The following is a 22,455-nucleotide window of genomic DNA, read 5'->3' as shown; positions in this document are numbered from 1 at the left end:
GAATTAAATCAAGCTCAGATCCAAGAGTTCGCCTATCTATTTTAATCCTTTGTTACATTTGAGGAAGGATGAACAGGGGTGGGGGGAAAGAGATACAAATCAAATTTAGGTCATCCTCCTGCCTCTGCAACAGACGTGCAGTGTGATCTTGAGTGAGACACTGCTTCTCTGTTACCTCCGTTTTTCAGAGGAAAAAAAGAGGGACACTTCCACAACCCTCTCCCAAAAGGCAGGGGAAGTTGATCTGTGTTAGTGCTGTGTTTTGAGATCCTTCAAGTCCAGGCATTATTACAAGAATAATAAATTAGCACATTTTATCCAAGGATTGTTGAGCTCTATCATCCCCATTTCACAGATGGGGAAACCGAGGCATAGATTGACTAACCCGTTTATATCGTGAGACAGTGGCAGAGTCTGAAGAAGCCTATTTTTAATAGCATGTTCATCAGTAATCAAGTCCTATGTACTGTGACAAAGTTCCTCCTCTATCTTGGTGGGTCCTGCACTTATTGGCGATTTTCTTGCCGCAGAGATTCACCATGTGGATTGGGGAACAGCCCAGAGACCTTCCCCTCTGGAAGACCCCACAGTCCAGGTCAACTGGGAGGTTTGGGTGGGAACCCGGGCCCGCCCTCTACTCCGGGTTCCAGCCCAGGGCCCTGTGGACTGCAGCTGTCTATAGTGCCTCCTGTAACAGCTGCATGACAGCTACAACTCCCTGGGCTACTTCCCCATGGCCTCCTCCAAACACCTTCCTTATTCTCACCACAGGACCTTCCTCCTGGTGTCTGATAACGCTTGTGCTCCTCAGTCCTCCAGCAGCACTCCCTCTCAGCTCCTTGCACCTCTTGCTCCCAACTCCTCACACTCCCACCACAAACTGAAGTGAGCTCCTTTTTAAAACCCAGGTGCCCTGATTAGCCTGCCTTAATTGACTCTAGAAGCTTCTTAATTAGCCCCAGGTGTCCTAATTAGCCTGCCTGCCTTAACTGGTTCTAGCAGGTTCCTGATTACTCTAGTGCAGCCCCTGCTCTGGTCACTCAAGGAACAGAAAACTACTCATCCAGTGACCAGTATATTTGCCCTCTACCAGACTCCTGTACCCCACTGGTCTGGGTCTGTCACAGTACTCTCTAGGAACCAGTCCTGTGAGCCTCCAATGCACACTTATTAGAGGAGTCCTAGAGTTATCCTAGCTAATGTGCCTCTATTGGAGGCACAGTTTAGGGAGCACATGATGCATGAAGCTATTGCAGCTGCTGTATGCCCACCACATAACCACATGCACAGCAGAGGCAGTACAGGGGTCCAGAGTTATCTCAGCTATTGAAACTCTATTTTAAATCAATGACATGTTCAATGACTAGCAGGCAATTTCTATTGGGAAGTGGCTGCGATCAGAAGTCAGATCCTTTGAGTTGCAATGGTCTGGAGTATAGCAGATGTGCTACATGCATCTGTTGCCATTGAGGTGGAAGACCCCTCAGATACTCTAAAAATGATGCTGCCAAGTCAGCCTGACTGCCCAGGGAGAGAGGCTGCATGGGAATGTGTCAAGGACAAGGCAAGCCATACCCAGCCTCCCCTGGCTTGCGCATAGCGTGGGATCCTGTCAGCAGGAGGTTCCCACTATACATCTTTGGCTGCAGCTCTCCCTCCGCCCGTGATTCTTCACTCTTCTCACTGACTCCTCGTCCACTCGGAAGGAGAACGATAGATTCCAGACATTCACTGAGTATTTCTTCATCTGGAGCTCTGTGAGCCACTTGCCTCATTCCTGCTGGGAAAGTGCCTGGAAGGTTGTTTTCTATTTTATTCCCCTGGCACCCTCAAAGACTTGTCTGTGATCTGGATTCCCTCCAAAGCCTGATCAGCTGGCTCCTTTCAAGTGGATTTTTAAACACAGGGATGAGCAAGCTGGTGTGGATGAAATAACTGACCCAGACCTCCACCAATCCCAGGAACAGCACCCATCTCTCTAATTAAACCTATCATGGTTATTTACATATTTTTTTCCATCCCCTTCAATGTTCTTACACTCCATCCTTCCTGATCCTGGCTGGGGCTAGAATAGCCAAAGTCTTCTGACTAGTCAAGGATGGGAGTGGGCATCTTTTGCTGTTTTTGTCTATGAGGGCACTCAGGGGCACTGAGGAGATCAAAAAGCCCCCAAGCTGTAAAGCATCTTAACCTGAGGGCACAGGGCAGATGCACTTCCCTCTTCCTACCATCAACATATAGACAAAAGGTAACGGATGAAGTGTAACAAGAGCAAGAGGATATTAGCAAGATGGTTAGCACTCGAGCAGTGCAACATTTTTCAGCAAATAAACTTCCCCTGAAAAAAATCTAAGCTGAAAAGATTTTTCTTGGGAGTGTGTGTGTGGGTGGAGAGATCCCCTTTATAAGGTTTAGCCCAGTGATTAGGGTACTTGTCTGGGATGTGGAAGACTGAGGTTTGAATCACCAGTCTGGAGCAGGGACTGGAACTCAGGTCTCCTGCACCCCCCCCCCCCCCACCGTGAGTGCCATAACCAGACTATAAGCCAGGGGTCGGCAACCTCTGGCACGCGGCTCGCCAGGGTAAGCACCCTGGCGGGCCGGGCCAGTTTGTTTACCTGCCGCGTCGGCAGGTTCGGCTGATCGCGGCTCCCACTGGCCACGGTTCGCCATCCCAGGCCAATGGGGGTGGCAGGAAGCCACGGCCAGCACATCCCTCGGCCACGCTGCTTCCCGCAGGTAAAAACTGTCCCGGCCCGCCAGGGTGCTTACCCTGGCGAGCCGCGTGCCAGAGGTTGCGGACCCCTACTATAGGCTATACTAGGGTGGGTTGCGCTCAGTCTCTCCTTTTAAAGCTAATCCATTTTGTATAAACACTTAAAACACTCACTGTGCCAAAGAGTGTGTGAGAGTGACTCTATAGCCTGGGGATTAAGACACTCACCTAGGAGGAAGGAGATGTGGATTCAATCCTTCCTCTGAATCAGGCTAAAGGTTATAAGGGTAGGGTGATGGGAGCAAAGAGATGGACCCAAACAGTTTCCAGCCTGAAATTAATTTTACTGATTTGCAGACAAATTCTTAACATTTCTGGAACTGAACCAAATATTTTGCCTGATTTTTTGGTTGCTGAATGAACAAAAAAAATTATTCATGCAGCTCTAGTTGGCACATCAGTTAAAACCATAGAGTTTCCTTGGCTTGATTTTTACTAAACACATCTTTGACATCTGGGCCAGGGTTTCCGGGTCTTTGGGGAGATAGGTGCCTTCAGGAAGGAATTTGGTTCATAGGAGACAGACATCATACTTGAAACCTCCTCCATGGCCCAGTCTAAGGAGCCCAGTGCAACAAGGTGAGGAGATGAGCCCCCTCCCAAATACCATATAATTGGAAAGTGGAGTCCCAGAAATCAGCAGCAAAGAGGAACCTGCACAGATGACATGGAATCCAGTCCACAGCTGTCAAAGGAGCTGAAGTAATGGGAAAATAAGTAAGAAACCAAAGAAAGCAAGTTATTAATGAAGAATCATTGCTAAACAGGAAGATCTTATGGTTTCAAATGTGCAGATAGAGCTATGGGCTATCATCAATCTTGTTCCAGCCCTGTTTCAGGTGGGAATGGAATATCACTAGAAAGAAGTTTCTGAAACCATTAAATAGCCATCAGGGAGCAATCCCTCCTGTACCATTCACTACCCCGAGAAATCCAGGGTAACACCTCCATAGTCCAAGAGACAAAAAAAAAAACCTGCCTGAAAACCACAGTGCCGTAACATAAGGAGTCAATTGTGAATTCTCTCCATAGCACATCAAACATGAGGCATTCATTCATTCCCGCAGAGTCAGCATTGATCTGTAAGCTGCAGCCCTGTATTACACTTTCAGTATCATCCATTTAAATCAGGAAAACATTTCCAGGGGATTGAAAGAACCAGCTACAGTGAGTTGTGGATCTATTCTTGATCATATCATGGTATCAGACACTGGAATAAAGGCTCAATAAGCCAAGTAGTACTGTAACTTTGCTTATATTCTTTCTCCATGCACATCACTCTATTAATACAATTCCCTGCAGATGCTCACAGACAACCAGACAACCACATGCAGACAACTGTATGTTCCCATAGCCACACCCAGCCTCATACCAACATTCATCCAACCAGACCCCTATATAAACACTGCATGCCACACACCCTCATGCGTCCAGCTATACAGTCATATCAAAGCTGCTTAAAGGAGTTGCTCTGATGCATTTGTGGAAGCAGAGGTGAATGGAAATCTCCATCACAATATGTTGGCCTCATGCTGCCAAGCATTGCCGCACAGTCTATTCCACTTAAGGGGCCATGGTGGTGGGTATATTGAGGAGAAGGGGAAGCAAGTAAGAGGATAACAAAAGAGGATTTTAAGAAGTAAGCAAGAGGTGAACACTGATTTTCTTTTTGATTGCTCAGCCTTTAATCCATGTGTCTTATTAAACTTGCATACTCCTAAGAGAAATCAATAATTCAGAGGTCTGGCAGAAAAACCTGTGGCATTGTAAGCCCTCTGTGCTGGGATTCCAGCACTGCTGAGGTTTGTTTTTGGTTCCCAGAATAAATATGACAACATGCAAGTGCAAAGTGTTGCTCCTTTTAGTCAAGAATCTCAAAAGGACTTCAAAGATTAAACTAACTATACCTCTCACTGCACCCCTGTAAGACAGGAAAGAGCGTGTCTCTCTCTGTCTGACAGATGAACAGAGATGAAGGACCAGACTTTCGAGAGAGTTCAGCTACTGTTTAGGCATGAAAATAAGGGGCTAGATTTTCTAAAGAGCTCAGCATGTTGAAACTGCTCTTTTGAAAATCCAGCCATAAGTGTCACAATGGGAGTTGCTGGGGGCTGAGCTCTTAGAAATCTGTCCCCAATTGTCAATCCTGAGCACATGCCAACCTGGGTTGGCACTCTGTTGAAAATCTGGCCCCGCATAACTTGCCCAAAGTAAAATAGCAGGGCAGTAGCAGAACCAGAAATGGAGTAAAAAAAAAAAAAAAAAAAACCCAATCTTTATTCTCCTGTTCTTATCACTACATTGCTCTGAGAGAGTTTCACATCAGCTCTTTTCTGTCCAAACTGAAGCATCTTAAAAATAAATAAAACCACTAAAAAAACTAGGTGTGGTTCGTCTTTATTTTAATTCCACCTACTAAGAATAGCCAAATTAGCTTCCTGAAGTGTGACACCATCTGGTTGCCTTAAGCCCAACGTTTATGTGCAAAATCTAAAATAAATAGAAGTGATATGATTTGTTTTTCTTTTAATGAAAACTTTTTTTGTTTGGATGTAAATATATCCCTGTAGTGTTTCCAACTGGAACAGTGCATGTGTTAGTGTGTGAAAGACTGATAGTGAAACTGACAAGTAGTAAAACTGATAGAGTTTGTTTCTCTTTCTAAACTGATGCAGCTAGTAAACGAGCAGCATAAGGAGTGAAAAGTAACTTCAATTTTAAAAATTCTTTCAGAACATTAGATAATTAAATCTATAATTTGTTGGGACTATATCATATTTAATAGGACAATGCTTTTTTTTTTTAATAGCTCAGAGACATTGGCCGTAGTAAATAAATACCTACAGGTATCAATGCATAATTTGCAAAAATGCTTTGAAGTAATAACTTAAATCTGAAAAAAAAAAAAAATCACCCCAACAAATTCAGTTTGTCCTGAAGTTGTGATTCAGCCTCTTGGCTTTTACCACAATTTGATGGCAATATTACTTATTCTTTGTAATAAGGTAGCACCCAAGGCCCCAGTGAGCATTAGCAAGGCACATATAGGCAAACAAGGTCCCTGATCCAAACAGCCCACAATCTAATTATCATGACAATTGTAACTAATTGCCCTGTTGCTGGCAAAGGATGAAATTGAATAGGGAGACTGAAGGAGGCTCTTGGTACTGTAAATCAGGGGGAACACAATGGTAAAGGGCAGGATGGTGGAAGTTAACCCTGTTATTGTCCAAGCTACACAGATTCTGTGGATAAACGGAGGAATTTGGTCTTCAGGGCTGTCTGTTTGGCACCTTCTACCAGAATGAAAAATTCACTTGAAGAAGGAAAAATGAAATGTGAAAACAAAAAACCATGCTCACTTGTGAAGCTTCCCAGGATTTGGGAAAGATAAGTTTCCCAGCCAGTGAAGTGGAGTTAACTGATTAACATGGGAGCCAATAGAGGTATGCTGGTCCCAGTTCCTCATGCACCTTTGTTTTCAAGTGAATACTGCTGGGGGGGGGGGGGGGGGGAGAAAGAGAGCACGGGGAGAGGCACATCAAATCAAGTCCCGTCTCATTTTATTAAAGAATCCAATTGCTATAAAATATTTTGTTTGCCTACCAGTAGATAAAATTGCACTTTTAAAATGTTTTCCCCAAAAAACCATTCATAAGCAAATTCTTAATTTCCAGTTTATGTTCTGTAGTCAGAATGTTTTAGTTCTAGTAAAATAAACTCCCAAGAAGTGGGAGGAGAAAAAACTCCTTACCTTACCTTGGTCTGATGCTTTTTACCTGCTAGCACATTGCAATATTCTGCAACTGCCTAAGTCAAGGGCAGTCAGAGCAAGGGTGAAGTGATAGATACAGTATTTATAAAACTGCCTCTGTAAGGGAGTTGGGGTTTATTTTTTTAATAAACTGAAAATGATAACACAAGAACTTTTCATCTGGCATGTGCTTGGGCTCCATCAGCTGCTGAAAAAGATTGTAATTTCAGCTCTGAGACAGTGCTTCTCCATGCACTTTCAGTGGATTTCAAAATAAACACAGCTATATGATCATGCCTCTTAGTAGCCAGAGCGAGGTAAGGGCACATGTCCCAATACATTTAGAAAGAAGCTGCAGAGCTAGATAGAATGAGGCACGCACGCAACATTGGTTAAACTATAAAACACCAGGTTGAAGCAATGCCTCTGACACCAATGGGAAAAGTCAGAGGGGAAATCAGAAAGACGACTCTGCTTGTCCTTAGCTCACCTTCCTATGTATGGCTATTGCATTAGGCATCACATAATATGGGAGATCATTCAGGTGATCCCTGCTCACCCACCCACACCACTCAGCCTGCCAAAGACCAAATATGAGACCCAGGAGGCGAGAGACACAAGAACGCAGGCAGCTGAAAATGATGAACGATGAAGGACTTAGTCATTAGTTACATTTCCTATTGCTCCTCTTCACACATCAGCAGTTCTGCCATAAACACCTTAAAATAATAAACAGGACAGCATGAGAGGAAGGTAAATTGGAGTCTGAAAAAAGTTAAGTTCCCCCTTCTAATGATGGAGTTGAGAGATGTGGTGGCACTGACTCTCAGCAGCACCTCGGGCTTTTCCTTTTAATGGGGATGCTTCATAATCTCTGGTCTCTTGAAATTATCTTGTCACAAAAGGGAGTGGGGCTTCCAACAGGGTGTTTCCAATTGGGCCCCAGACACTCTGGAAATCACTCTGTCCTCCCTCCCACCCCTTCGTCACCTTGGTCCAAAATAGTCTCAACCTGATGACCTTCTGGACATGCTGCAAAGCCACCACTTATTTGACAGGGGTTTGGAGGTTGTGGGGGAGGGAAGGAAGAGGAGTTTGATAGTAGGTTCCTGGAATAGAGAAGGAGTGGGGAAGAGAGGGACTTTCATGTTGCTTTGATTTATTGGCTGGCTGAGTTCATAGTTATTTGACTAGGATTATTTAATGATGCTGGGTGGTCATCATTGTGTCCCTGTAAATTTAGTTAAATGTTAGGGTGGCTAAAAGCTTTGTTGTGTGACTAGTTTTCATTGTTGCTTAACTCTAACAAAATGATAAAAAAAATCAATCATACATCCACAGACACTAAAGTCCTCGGGGAAACTGCACAGATGTGAGACAAGGAACAGAACTCAGAACCATAGGCTCTGCCAGTAGGGATGACTAAATACCAGCTGCACTATACCAGCCAGTAGATGGCATAATGAACCCCACAGAGGACACAGACATATGTAAGCACTGGCAGGTCTGATATAATCTATCCAGAAGGGTCAGTCAGGACTAGCTGCATTTGGGTATCTTCAGCAAAGTTATTCTTGGGAGAACCTAACCCTTCAATCTCTTTCCCTCACTGCCTCCAAATCCTTTTAATCTCATCTCCTGGCCTTCATCATCTCTGCAGGTCAATATGGTCTTGTAGCAGCACATGCCAATTATACATTAAATTCAGGATGGTCCCCTAAAGTGTACCAGCAATTGGAGGCTCCCTCCACTATGAATTTTCCAGTCACTCTTGGGGCAAAGGTGCATTCACACAAACCACACAGGGCATCAATACACACATAAGCAGGCCTGACAACCCATCCAGTAGATTGTAGTGCTGCAGATTCATAGAAACAAATGTTGGGCTGGAAGGGACCTCAAATGCGCATGTGTTAAAATGTTTAAAATTAGAACACTCTAAATCCCATGTTTCTATCCTTCACTCACTCTTCTTTATATTCATAAAGCACCCCTTGTGCAAGGATACAAGGGGCTTGACCAAACTGATATAAACGGAGAAACCCAAATCAAACCAATCCCATTCAGTTTTATAAACGGATAGCAGATCTTAAAGAGCAGAGCAAGATGCTATTGATATACTGGCTCCAAGAGGTGGATGTGAGCTATTTGTATCAGGAACTTGCAAAGAGAGCAACCTGGTAAATAAGAAATCAAGAGATCACATGAACAGCAGAGAGCAAAGCCAGATCCAGCTCTGTTAGGTAAGCACCAAAAACCTTACAGTTCTCTTACTGCTCTCCAGGAAGCCAAGGTTCTTCTCAGTGAAGGGCTGCTATGGAAAAATATAGTAAACAGACTATGGTAGATGCTAACTTCTTCATTAAGAGCTTAAACTGGATGACCTGCAAAACAAAGCCTACCAGTCACTGTGCAAAAGTGAACCATAATTAGGAACTGAACTGTCAGCAACTAGCATAGTAATGACAGGTCTCAGTCTGGCTAGACTCACAAGGTGGTGTCAGTGACAGCTTAATTGAATGTCAGACAAGAGTTCAGGCTTCATAGCAACTCCAAGGTCATGGGCATCCTTTGAAGGGTACAGAAAAGTATTGTGCTGTTACAGAAAGAGTTCAGCATGGGTGACCCTAGAGGCATCAAAACTAGGGAGGGGGGAGAACATTCAAAGCAGCCCCGTTTTATCTGTGCCAGGTTTAAGAAAATAGAAAGGGCATCTCCAAATTTCAGAAATCACACACATATAGCAAATAATGATGATGCAATGCAGGCGCCAGGGTAAGATGTGATCCCATAGACCTGCTCTATACTAGAAAATTAGGTCTGTTTAACTATGTCAGTGGTGTGAAAAATCCACACTCACGAGCTGCGTAATTAAACTGACCTAAATCCCTGTGTAGACAGCACTAGGTCGACACAAGAATTCTTCCATCTCTCAGGGAGGTAGATTACCTACACTGATACAAGAACCCCTACCATCGGCATAGCCAGTGTCTACACTGAAGACTGACAGGGGCACAGCTGTGGCACTGTAGCATTTTAAGTGTAGAGAAGCCCAGTGCCTAGAGCAAATGCCTAGTGCAAAATAAAGCAAACCCTAAAGTAGAGTCCTATGGAACAAAGTAGTAGCTGGGGTCAATTACTCTGGACTGTTTCAAGTCTAGGGATAAATTGGGGACTTCAGTCTGAGGATTTAGTAAATTGGAAAACAATAACTGGATGAAAATCATCTACAGGTACTAATCAGTCATGTTGACCAAGAAAGTAGACAGGGAGATGCAGCTGATAATCATTTAACCTAATCAGTAGTCAGCAGAGAAGAGAGAGAAGTCAAGTTGTTATGGACACCCACAGCAAGTGAACAGCCTGGCTGCTAGCAGGAAGGTCAGCAGGAGGCAAATTCACCCCAGTGTTTGATAGCTTTATCCGCATTCTCAACTAAACTTGCTGCACCAACCACTAAGTTTCATGAGCAGAAAGAGAAAGCTGCTGCTGCTGCATAGAGGTGAATCAATAATCTTAAACAGAGGGAGATTCAGTCCTTGTAATGAAGCCAACAAGACAACATTTTCTCCAGGGCATCCTAGCAACCAATCATTCAGGGTTTCTTTCCTGCTCAAGGATTAGTCAAGTAACCTACCACTTCACCTAGTACTTGTGACAGCCCCTTCACCTCCCTGAGAAGGCTCAAGTATCCTACACAATGACAGTAGGACAGCAACACCTCCAGCTAAGTAATGCAATCAGGCAAATTGTTTAAAGCGGAGTGATAAAAAAAAAAAACAACTAGATCACTGAAATGCAAAGCAAGCAGCACCGAGACAACTGACCTATGCCCACTAGAGAAAGCCACAAATCAGCATTATCTTTTAAAGAGAGAGAGAATGAACAAGAAAATTTAGGGAAAAATCCTACCTTGGAAACTACATCATGTACCCACTTCTCATCCATGGATGACTGACTACCTGCCTAGTGTCTGAAAACCCACTACCCCAAGGACATGCTCTCCCCTAATGACTCTTTCAGAGCCTCTTGCAGTTCAGTCATGTGACTGCGGCTCATGTGCACCACCGCCCCAGCACACAGAACAGTGCACTGAAACAGTCAATGAAGTGTGGTCACAGGGTGTCTGAATGAGCAGATTTCATACAGTCATTCACCCTGTTTTAATCTGCTTTCCCCATAATGGCTTACATTGAGGATTCAGAGACTGTAAATCCACCCCCACATCAAGTAGCAGGAGTGAAAGTTAGGAATCCCAGACTGTCCTGCAGCTCAAGACAGACCAGTACAAAAGCCACAGATCCCAATACAGACAGACACTTTGATTACCTTTGAACTGGAGAGGGCAGCTCAGACCCTTCTCTAACACAATTGTATTAGTTTAGTAATATTTTGGTCCTATCTAGTGCCTGTCATATGAGGATTTCAGACTTACATTCGCACCCCTATAAGGTAGCTTACTATTTTTAAATCCCATCCATGTGTATATATGGTATTTTATTATATGCTCTAACCCTTATTTTATAGAGGGGTAAAATGAGACTCAGAATGGTTAAGAGATTTGTCCAGAACAATGCAGCATAACTGGTACAGCTGGGATAAGAACCTATTCTCAATGGCCACTCCCACCCCCCTGGCCCCCCCAATCCTAATCACTTGACAATATTTGGTTAAAACATGGAAATGGTATTGGGGAGTCAGGACTCCTCAGTTCTAAGGCTCCATCCCCTGCACTAATCACTTGACCATATTTGAGACAAACTGTTTTCAGATTCAGTGCTGAACTTCCTACCTGCAACTTGGTTAACACTGAATTAGACCTTCTTGAAAGAAGCATGTGTCAGATATTCTAACAAACCTTTTAGATTTGGCATCATTCTTCTTCTTCCTTACCCAGGCTGAATCTACATATGTAGCACAACACACAAAGTGCCACCACCATTCAATATTTTGCACATTTGCTTTAGTAGCTGGTGTGTAGCACTATTTCTCTGCAATACTCAAAAAGCTGTGTCAGTGGGTAAAACACAAGAAAACACATCAATTAAACATTTAACTCCTTTCAGCCATGAGTCTGGAATCTCATTTTTATAAGCAGGCTTGGATTTGATTGACAGAAGTTTTATTCTTGTAACAATTCAAATAATTAACCTACTTCTGTCCCCTGAAGCGCAAAAAATCAGGCCAGTGAATAGATGCACCTATTTTTGGATGCTATACTGTAGATGTTGCCACATAGATGTGTCATTTTTTGCCAGTTTATCACCATTAAGTTGTTCACAAATGAGTTTTACCAACTTCCCTGGCCAATTTACTGTGAATTACCACCAGATGCAGCAACACCGCCCTCTGTCTGCCACTGAGAAAATTGGCATTTGATGTCATTGCCTACCCTTCCAGAGCTACCAATATATTTTATCTGAAATGAATCAACATCTATTCACACTTGCTTAAAGCATTTCAAAATCTGATGGCTTTTGAAGATGTTGTTGACAGCAATCTATCCCTACTACACAGTCAACTGCACTTTTTTTTAAAAATTGCCAAACATGAAATGTTTAACTTTTTAGAGTAAATGACAAGCCACTTTATTTCAAACACCTTGATTTTTAAGATCACCCTCTTGAATCATCCTCACTACAAAAGCCAATTAGAGCTCTTACCAGCTTCCTCCCCACTACACAGAAGCACTTGCTGGCTTTCCCCTTCCAGCTCCTGCAGCCAAGTGTTAATATGGAAAAGGGATTTTAAAATAGAAAGAAGCACAAATGCTCGAGATCTACTTTACATTTTTATTTTCCCCTCATGTTTTCCCAGCTGCTCTGTTCAGGAGACAATATAAAAAACCCAACTGCCTGCAAAGAATATTAAAAATAAAGAGACTTGAAAGCTGCAGTCCAAAGAGGAGGATGTGACTTTAGTTTGACTTACCAATTTTATCCAGCTGTATGTTTTCCTACTTGCTTTTTACAGCAGCTGAGCTCAGTGCTCAGGAACGTCCATCCTGTGTCAGAGAGCCAGGCAGGAGTACTGATCTCCACGCTGGATGTTACTGCGTGAACTGCAGATGGGGTGGCTGCGTGTGTGTGTACACTGTATTCGGATAAAGATCAAGAACTGTTTCCCATTCCACAGCCCAGCTACAGTGCTACAAGCTTTAGGAGGCAGGGCCTTCCTCTGCTACTGTGCTACACTTTCTTAAAGAGACAAGCTCCAGTTTGACAGGCAATACCAATGAACAGACTCTTGAAAAAAACCCGAATGGGATGGTGTTTGGAGCAGGAGAGGTGGGAGTTGTGTTCTCATTGTCTGAGACCTGGCTGACATCCATCAGGATATGAAATAGTTTCCTACATGCTTCATTAACAACAAGACTTTAGTCTTCCACACAGCCTTTCATTCAAGGCTGTCAGAGCATTTTTCAAAGGCAGGTAGGAATTATTATATAGACAACTTGCTCAACATCACCTGGCAAATCTCTGGCAGAGATGGGACTAGAATGCAGGGGTCCCAACTCCAAATACCTGATCTAAACACTAGAGCACACATACACACCACACCCCTGAGTGAAGAATGGCTGAATATATACATACATGTTACCCAATTATCCAATCAGGGATGGCTGCAAGTGACTCACATTATATTGTCCTTAAAAGTATTTACTCCCTTGTAGGGCAGAGAGCATATTTTAACAAATGCAAACCTATAATTTCCCAGTTTCTTCACTCTCTCACTCATTCTGAAAATAACTTTAGTCTGGTAGCAATCCACTGTTTCCAAGGGATTTTCTACTCCCCAGCTTCCCATTCAGGGGATGTGCGTGTTTTAAGTGTACCACGCCTTAACATGGAAGGAGTTGCTCCCTCTGTTGATTAGGGGGCAAAGAGTCCAATCGTAATCTGGTGATTAGATCAGGACTCATGGGGGAAATGGCATTTAATGGTTAGAGAAAAGGACTGGGACTTAAAGGTTCTGCTTTCTGTTTCCAGCTTTACCACTAACTCAACATATGACATTGGGGGAGGGGAAATCTTCTAACTGTCGTGACTCAGTTTCCCCAACTATAAAATAGATACCTTAAAACTAACCTACATCACTGGGGTGTTGTGAGGATGAGTTAATTCATATTTGTAAAGTGCTTTCACAGCCTTGGAGGAAAGCAGTTATAGAAGACAGAGTTTGGCTATTAAGAGCTCCTGCTGCCTTCCTGAAGACTGAGAAGTGTTCTGTTTAGCAAGACGACGACCAATCCTACAGCCCTTACTCCCAGGAGTAACCAGACACTTTCAGGAGGAATGACTTATTTTAGATTAAGGGGCAATAATAAAACCTAGGAAAGGCATCTCTGAGCAAGAGCACAGTGTGCGTGTGTCCCTCTAACATGCAACTCACAAACTCTGTCTCACAACATAGCAGCCACCTCTGCAGATAAGCAGCTTTCTTAGAAATGTAAGGGCGCAGTATAAAACACATGAGGTCAACAAAGAAATCAAGGAACTACTTAGGTTGTGCAGGATTGGGTCCAAAACTATACATTTCAGGCTCTGTACTATAACAGAATCTATGTTATTATTCATGTATTTTTAGGATAACAGAATGTGAGTGAAATCATAGACTCATTAACTTCAGTGGCATCAGGATTTAAACCCATATTCCTTACTTTTTCAGCTGTTCCTGCTGCTTCCCAGCCCGAAATCACAATCCGGTATTGAGGGTATTATGATCATTTCCTTAGTAATCAGGTTTGATGGCTCAAACTAGGGGTTATTACTCCAGATAGAGAAGAAACAACAGGATCATATCAAATGTGAAAGTAGTAAAAGTTCTGTTGGATCCATAGCAAAAGGAAAGGAAAAGTCAGGGAGAATAGACATTTTAAGATGATCAGTTATGCCAGACACAAAAATAATTGATTCCACATTGAATGCTCTGCAAAGGTTTCTGTGAAATGTCACACTGCCTTTGGAGATCTAAATTGTTTGTTCGATCCATTCTCAAAACAAAGGGACAGGGGCATTATTAATCTGAGAACAAAGGTGCCCATTGTGAATGGAGCTTCAGTGCCAGGCTCCCTGCTCCAACCAGCAAGAAGATTAAACACCACGGCTCTACGGACAGGGCTGAGTGCCATGCCTCACACTATCGCTCACAGGCTGCTACCAACTCTCAGTGGCCCTCTTACTGCTCAGTCACTGCAGGCTACAAAACTAGCAAGTCTTTATTTTAATCTCTTCTCTGCAGAGACTTATTCTGCATGTCCCCCTTCTAAAATGGCATGCAGTGCTAGGAGTGTCTCCTGGCTATGCTGTGCTGAGTACATGCAGAAAGATTAGTACTGCACTGCCAATGTGCATGGCAATGCCAATGAGGGTGGCGTTATGTTTCACCATATTGCCACCAGAAGTATCAGTTCCCTTGGAAAGAGCAGCACTGAGAAATATATTGACAATACAGACATTGGTATAGCTTCATTTAGTTAGCTGAAGCTCTTCTTTTTTTTAAAATTAGAAGCGTTGGGGCTAATCCAAAACCCAGATCTAAGGGTTTGATCCTGCTCCTATTGACTTTAATGGTGCAGGATCGGGGTCAAAATACCCCTGAATTTGGGAGGCTTGAGTTCCAGGTTCAAACTTTTCACCTTGACCCATCTCGATAAGGGATCAAACATAAATCTCAGACCTGAGCGCCCTCTAAATAAGTTGGTATTTGGAGCTGGACTCAGCTATTCTATAAGATGGAAAGTGAAAGCATTAACAGAACTGGTAGGTTTGTAGTTTTCCAGTTGGCCAATAATGGGGTGTGTCAGACACTGTCCCAGAGCATACTTCTAATGAAGTTAGTTTGAAATGGAGATGGCTTTGCTGGTTTACTTTTTAGAGCACCTGAAGCATCACTGACACTGGAATGCTGCGGGAAGAGAGTTTATTAGTTAACTGCTGCTGCTAGAAGAGTAAAAGTTATTTGTTGTTGTTGTTTCAGGTTCAGTATGAAGAGAGGAGGTTTGCTTAGGTTTCTCAATGAATATTAAAAAAAAAAAAAATAGTATCTAGAGCTGAAAGTCCCTCCAGATTAGTAACAGATGTAACGTAATTCAAAGTGCTGGGCCTCAACAACTGGACAGCATCCTTTGTTCAAAGGAAGTCAATATAATAGCTACCTAATTATTTGTAGCAGTCCTCACAGTACTACAAAAGGAGGCTCTCAGCTGCTCCAACACAAAGATACTAGCCCAAATATTGCTCTGCTAAATTAAAGTCTGCTTTGGCATCACAGAAGGGCCTGAACCACAACATTCAGCTCCAGACCTGAATGTTCCCAAAGTTAGGGGACATTTCAATCCAGGGTTAGGGATTGGCCAGTCATAGAAGTTCAGGCCAAGCCAAACACCAAGTTCAGATCTAGATCCAAAGGGTTGGTTGGGTCTGGGGTATTGGTTTGGGCCTTCTTGTAGATGGAACATTGCAACTTCCTCTCTTTAAGTTCTAGTCTCCCCCTTCCACACTCATCTCCTCCTCCCTTTCCAGACCCCTTTTAAAACTTCTTATTCTGTAGCTATTTAGATTTTGTAAGTGGGCTCTGTGTGAGCTAAGACAGCTGAGCCTGGAGTGAGGGGAAAGCAGAACTGGCACTACTAGAGCAGCTGGGGAATGGGGTTAAAGGCAGTCTTATTTTTAGCCAGTGGAAAAAAGTTTCCAAGCTATTGGAGGAATGAAGCTGGGTGTGACCTAGCTAGGAGGGAGGGAAAACTTAAAGCTTTCTAAAAGTAAATTGCCTCCTTAGTTGCTTCCTGTAACTGGGCCCACCATCTCCCATGCACCCCTTTATGATATAGGGGCATACTACAGGCAGGCTGACTCAGTTTCCCCTCTTGGACTGTTCAAATAGAAGCTTCCTTCAGGTTTTTCCTTGGTCAATAATACTCCACCGTGGGGACCAGGTTTATACATATAAAACAAACTGCATATAACACTCAACATCTCTAAACCAAGTCCACATAACACAAGATTTCTCTTCCTCCTGCCTGCCCAGGGCCTTTCCAGTCTCTCCCAAACCCCCCTGATCTCAGGATCTCCTCAGTAAACACCCTTTCTTACTCACCACCACTTCCTATGCTTTCCTCTTCTCTATAGCCAGCTGCTGTCCTTTATAGGGAATTGCCTGATTCAACTCAGGTGTGCCTCATTCCATAATCAGGGTTGGCTAGCTCCAGCCCATAAGGGGCAAGCCTCCCTATTACGCTTCCTTTGTAGTTGAATTACAGCTGCTCAGACTTTACTTCTGCTTCAAAGTTAGTGAAGCACAGATCATTGCCTTGTGAAACAGAGCACCGCTCTAGTGACCCCCTCATTGCTGTGTGCTTCTTTCATTTATATTTTCTCCTCCCTCCCAGAAAAAGAGATTGGCATTGGGATTTGGACTCCTAAGTACCTAAATGCCTTTTGAAAATGAGATTTAGGCTCCTAAATCAGTTAAGTATTGTAATACTGAACCCAGCAATGCCTAAATACCTTTAAAACTCTGGGCCTAAGAGACTAACGCAGTTCCCAGCTATGCGCACACAGTGCCCAGTGACTTCCAGGAATATCCCCGCAGTATATGTGAAGAAGGAACTGAAACCTAATGTACATGAACACAGAACATAAAAATGTCCATACTGGGTCAGACCAGTGGTCCATCTTAGCCCTGTAGCCTGTCTTCCGACAGTGGCCAATGCCAGGTACTTTCAAGGGAATGAATAGAAGAGGGCAATCATCGAGTGATCTGTCCACTGTCATCCAGTCCCAGCATCTGGCAGTCAAGTCAAATCAACAAATCCATGAAAACAAGAAGCAACAACCTATGAAGTGTCTGAGGGCATCTCACTACAGAACCGAGAAAAATAATTTATCTCTGGATTGGAGGACATTCCTAGTCTTGGCTCAAACACTGGGGAAGATCCTTTGGTCTGGCTGAGCTCCACTGGAGGGGGAAGAAAAGATGGCTTTAAGCTGCCTTTGTTCCTCCCTGGTCAGGGGAAGCTTTGGCCTAGAGTGTGACTTAGAGCAATCTCGGGGCTGCTGTAAACTATACCCAGCTGTCTATGACCTCTAAGATGCTGTTCAAACAGCCAGGGAACTTAGAGGTGATCCAACCACATGTCCTATTGCTTGACCTTACCCCCCACCATACTGGGGGCAGGGCATGGGAATGTAGTAGAGCTAATTACCATCCTCACACCACCCAGGAATTCCTCTCCAGTCACAGGGAATTCCCAAGTAGCCAGATCTATGAGGGTTCTATCTGCTTTGCATCATCTGAGAGTACCTGAAGCAGGTTACTGGCCCAGTAACTCCTTCTCTGATCTTTGGCAAGACACTTAAAAATCTCTGTAAAATGGGAACAACAATACCTGCCTATGTCCCTATTTTGTGTAAATGTTAGAAGGATTAGTTAGTGAATGTGGGTACAGTGTGCAATGTAAATTCTAAATACTAATATTCTGTAGCGTTTACAGGCAATTTAAGTGGCAGAACTGATCCCTTAGTAAGAGGCTGTGATCTACTGGGAAAGAAGCTGATCTTATTATAGCAATGGATGATAAATGACATTTATTCTCAAACCACTCTGCTGCCAAGCTCTTCATCAGTTTTTGCTATTGTGCCATATTTAACCTACCCTGATTTTCCTGGACATGGCATGACTTCCCATCACACAGAAATTGTCCTACTCTGTGACACACACTTTCCTGAAGAACACTTGGCTTTCCTTACAGGAATTCCTGTATGCTTAGGAGTCCTGGAAATGTGACAACGTTCCTACGGAAAGGTGGTTCCATGCTCTTAGGCACGGGGTGCTGAGTTGTTCACTTGAAAAGCTGCTTGATCTCGAGGGGTGGACGGGAGGAGAAAGGAGGGATTTAAAGCGGCTTTGCTATACTTGTCAGGATGACTTTTAGTGCATTAGGAATGATGCAGTGAGGCACTAAGTGGTACACAAGTGATTAACAGTGAGACTGCATAGCTCCAGAAACAAAAACCTACATTAATATTTGGTGAAGGGGCTGACTGAGGCCTGGTCAACATTGAAAATTTAGATCAACACCCCAGCGTTGCTCAAGGGTGTGAAAAATTCACAGCTCTAAGTGCCATAGCTATGCTGGGCTAGCCCCCTGGGATAGACGTGGCTGGGCTGATGGAAGAATCCCTCTGTCAACCTAGCTACCGCCACTCAGAGGGGTTGAGTTCCTACAGTGACAAAAAAAACCCCTCCCATCACTGTAGGAAGTGTCCACACTACAGGACTACAGTGGCATTGCTACAGCACCATAGCTGTGCCGCGGTAGTGCCTGTAGTGTAGACACGACCTGAGATAAGAAGAGAGGCACACCCAGACCCTGCAAGACTTAGTTCCATCGGTGGCAATGTGAGCCAGTAGGAGATTCAGTATGTTTCAGGAGAGCAGCACACATTTATCTGGGAGAGGGGCCCTGATTCTCTACTCTGGTAGACCAGTTTTATGCCAGTGCACCTCTGTTGAAATCAACAGTTACACTGCCTTAAAACTAGGATAAGAGAGTGAGAATCAGGGCCTAGATTCACACTCATCTGTGGAGTAGACGCCTGGAACCATTATTAGCTCGTGGAATACTACCCGTGCAGGAGGAGAAATCAATTGCCTGAGAGAAGATCCATGGTGTCAATCATGATGAATTACTTACCTTTGGTAAAGCACTTTAAAGATGTATCGTGCTAATTATTAATAGGGATGGAAAGTAAACATGTCCCTTTACCACTCATGGAAACTAGATGAAAACTATTAGCAATTGGAGCTGTGAGCCGAGCCTAGTATTTGTGTTTCAAGGAGCTGAGTTTGGCCCCTTGTGTTTAATCGTATTAATTAGTCACGTTTTGGGTTTTTTAATGCCTATAGAAGCATGATGGGGTAAAAAGAACACAAAGGGCATGACCGTGCTCCTTCTGAAGCCTTTAGTAGCTTCACTGCCCAGTTCAATGGGGGCATGATTAAGCCTGAGTCCTGGGGCCTCATTCACCATTGCACCTACACCTTGTGCAGTCATTCACACCTGTGTAATGTCAGTACCATCCTAATCTGGTAGCATTTTACACCCACGTTGCACTGTGTAAATGACATCTCAAGATGCAGGAATCATAGAGTCAGTCCCTTTCCTTTCACAACATTTCTGTTCCTGGATGATGGAGACAGCATGAGAAGAGTAGATGTCCTGTTATTTCAGCCCCTTTGAAGACTCCTGCAAACACCATAAAAAACCTAAACGCCAATACAAATTCCAAGACTTTACCATTGATTACAGTTTACGCAGAATGTGAGTGCACAGCCCTATTAACAACACAGAGCCTCCTCCCTACAAACCAAAGCCTTGTAGGATTTTAAATTTAATTGAGGAAGAAGATGGAGGAGAGGCAGCTCTTGTCCCAAGGAGTTAAGAGAGTGTTTTGTTTGCACTGGAGTCCATGGTGAGTCAAAACAAGAAAAATATTAATATCCACAGAATCAAGCAAGTTATTGAGCTATTGCTTCCAATCAGCCAGAAAGGATCTTCCCTTCTTATTCCTTAAATTAAAAGAGAAAGTTCAACCTAAAAGTCTTCCCATTTTCACTACAATTATCACCAAGACCAACTTACAAAACTTGTCGTCAGGCCTAGCTACAACAGGGCTAAAAATTATAGTGTAGATCCCAACTGCTGGGATATGGTTAGACCCTGTCTGCACTACAACTTTTAAGCTTGCTGTAACCGGGTGAGTGGAAAACCATCCTGTAATGAGTCCCCATATTTGGTTATAGTAGATAAGATGTTCACTGCAGATAATATAATACACATTTAAGAAAACAAATAAATAAATAACTCCCCCCCCCTGTCGTCATCACCCTCCCGCCTCCCGGTCAAAAAAAGGCAAATCAGAACTAACCTGGGTGATCCCTACAGATCCTGTTTTCCTCTCCTCACTCTCTTTGTTTGGGGTCTGTACATTAAGTTCAGGACTGCATGGCATCAGTGTAAGAAAGACCCACCTTCAGATGATTTAGTGCAGCTTTTATGACAGTGGTGGTGTTCTGCTGGAGAAATAATTACAAATAACTAGGTCCCCCTAGTGTTCTGTTGCTGTAGAAAGTACACTGATTCACTTGCTTGCAAGAGAAGTTACAAAAATTGCATTTCTGTCTAGGTTCTCATATGACCCCCATCACTGCAGTGAGGGGCTTGATCCTGCAAGGTTCTGATCAGTTTGGCCCTGATCCAGCAGCTTACTTAAGCACGTGCTTAAATGTTTTAATAATTCCATTGATTTTAATGGGACTATTCATGTATTTAAAGTTAAGCATATGCTTAAATGTATTGCTGGTTTGGGCCCGAGAGCTTAGCACACTGCAGGATCAAGCCCTATCTGAGCACCTCAGAAACATCACCAAGCTCTTTACAGTAGCTACAGTGACAGGGACAACCTTTTATTCAATCCATTTAGCCACCAACCTTCAATATGGTGAAACTATCTTAAATACTGAGAGGAAGAAAAAGATAATCTGCATGAAAAGTTTAACATAGACAAAGTTGTTTATTTAATAGATGGGTGCAGAAAAGTTGGCTCTGTCTGTCTGTCTTAGGCTTTATAGGTATCAGCTACTGTAGACAGATGAATGCTTGTATCCATTATTCAAGAGAAGCCCTAAAGTTCTGTTACAAATTATTTTTTTTATTAATCAGTTTATTCTGTTAAGAAAAAAGAAGCCAAATCATTCTGCTCCAAGACATTCCCTGAATGCTGCTGCACTATTGCCATTCTTAGAAATATCATCAGAGTGACCTTCTCCTTGTTCTGTTCCCAGGGTATTTCACTAAACAGTTTTAAGAGAAACTTCATTAAAGTCGTAGGAGTCTGTTCTCTCATGGGTGCATTCATATAATTCTCAATAATGTTAACCTTTTGGAGACTGCAGACACATAGGGCCTGATTCTCCCCTTCATTACCCCAGCTCTACACTGGTATAACTCCATTGATTTTAATGGAGTTATATCAATGCAGTGGAAAACCAAGCCCATTTTTTTTCACTTCTGTGAGAATTTGGTGCTAGTGAAAGATGCCACATTAAAAACTCTAGAGACAGAAGTCCTCTATTTAACCTCAAAACTGATACAGTACAGACAGCAATGCTACCAGTTCCCCTCCAAATCACCCCACCACACTTCCTAATCTTGCCCTTTAGTGACTTCCCCTCAGGTAAAATAACAGAGTAGTCTACATGGCCCATTTAGTCCTGGGCCTCTGTACAACTGACAGTAGTGATGACAGCTTTTGCGAGGTGAACATTGGGCCACTGGAAACTGGGCTAAGATGCACCAGCTGCTGCTACCTGAATCCTAAGGTACACTGAAGAGCCATAAGGTAGCAGGGCTCATCCAATCTATCATCAGGCCCTTCCACTGCCTCAGTTTCCCCTTCATGAGCTCCTAAAAACCGCACATAGGGACCCATGTCATTCAAGTGCACCCCTTTCTTGGGATTCTATAATTTATTAAAACCACATCACAGTTCAAATGTCAGCTTAAACCAAAGCCAGTCTTTTCTCAACTCTACAGTTTCTTCAGCCCTTTGCTGGCTCAATAGTTCCATCCCATTCTGAGGTCCTGCTCCCTGGTATTCCTTTCACCACATTGACATATAAGCCATATACATCTCTTAAGGCTTCTGGCCCCTGCCCCTCATGGCAGATAGCTCCACCCAGGCCTTTCCATCTGATTGGTGTAGAAAGTGACTTCCCAGGTCTTCTCTAACCCTAAGTCTCCTACAGGTTTATCTCCCAAGTTCTCCCCATTCCTCCCCACAGACACCCTGCAGAACTCTCCCCAACACACTCGCAGGCCCAGAGCCTCTAAGGTATGTAGGCACCCAACTGCTATTAATTT

The 22,455-nt window shown here is 43.4% G+C and overlaps 2 protein-coding genes across 15 annotated transcripts in view; one reads left to right on the top strand and one right to left on the bottom strand.

Moving 5' to 3' along the window:
• The window catches only part of KIF6 (kinesin family member 6), a 378,942-nt gene that overhangs the window by 12,819 nt on the left and 343,668 nt on the right, over nt 1–22,455 (top strand). The gene's annotated exons all lie outside the window — the stretch shown is intronic.
• Nucleotides 1–22,455, bottom strand: part of DAAM2 (dishevelled associated activator of morphogenesis 2) — a 243,033-nt gene that overhangs the window by 205,263 nt on the left and 15,315 nt on the right. For 2 of the 11 annotated variants that reach the window (XR_010599842.1, XM_005289501.5), the window contains exon 2: nt 20,462–20,606. The exons of 3 other annotated variants lie outside the window; for them this stretch is intronic. The gene's annotated coding sequence lies outside the window, so the exon portion shown is untranslated. Of the gene's footprint in view, nt 1–10,442; nt 10,689–12,461; nt 12,956–20,461; nt 20,610–22,455 lie in introns of those variants that run through there. 6 more of the 11 variants (XM_065589271.1, XM_005289498.5, XR_006174048.2 and 3 more) reach the window with 5 other exon arrangements.

Source organism: Chrysemys picta, chromosome 3, assembly GCF_011386835.1.
Source record: "Chrysemys picta bellii isolate R12L10 chromosome 3, ASM1138683v2, whole genome shotgun sequence".
Classification (NCBI taxonomy): domain Eukaryota; kingdom Metazoa; phylum Chordata; order Testudines; family Emydidae; genus Chrysemys; species Chrysemys picta.
This window is presented reverse-complemented; position numbering and strand designations above follow the sequence as displayed.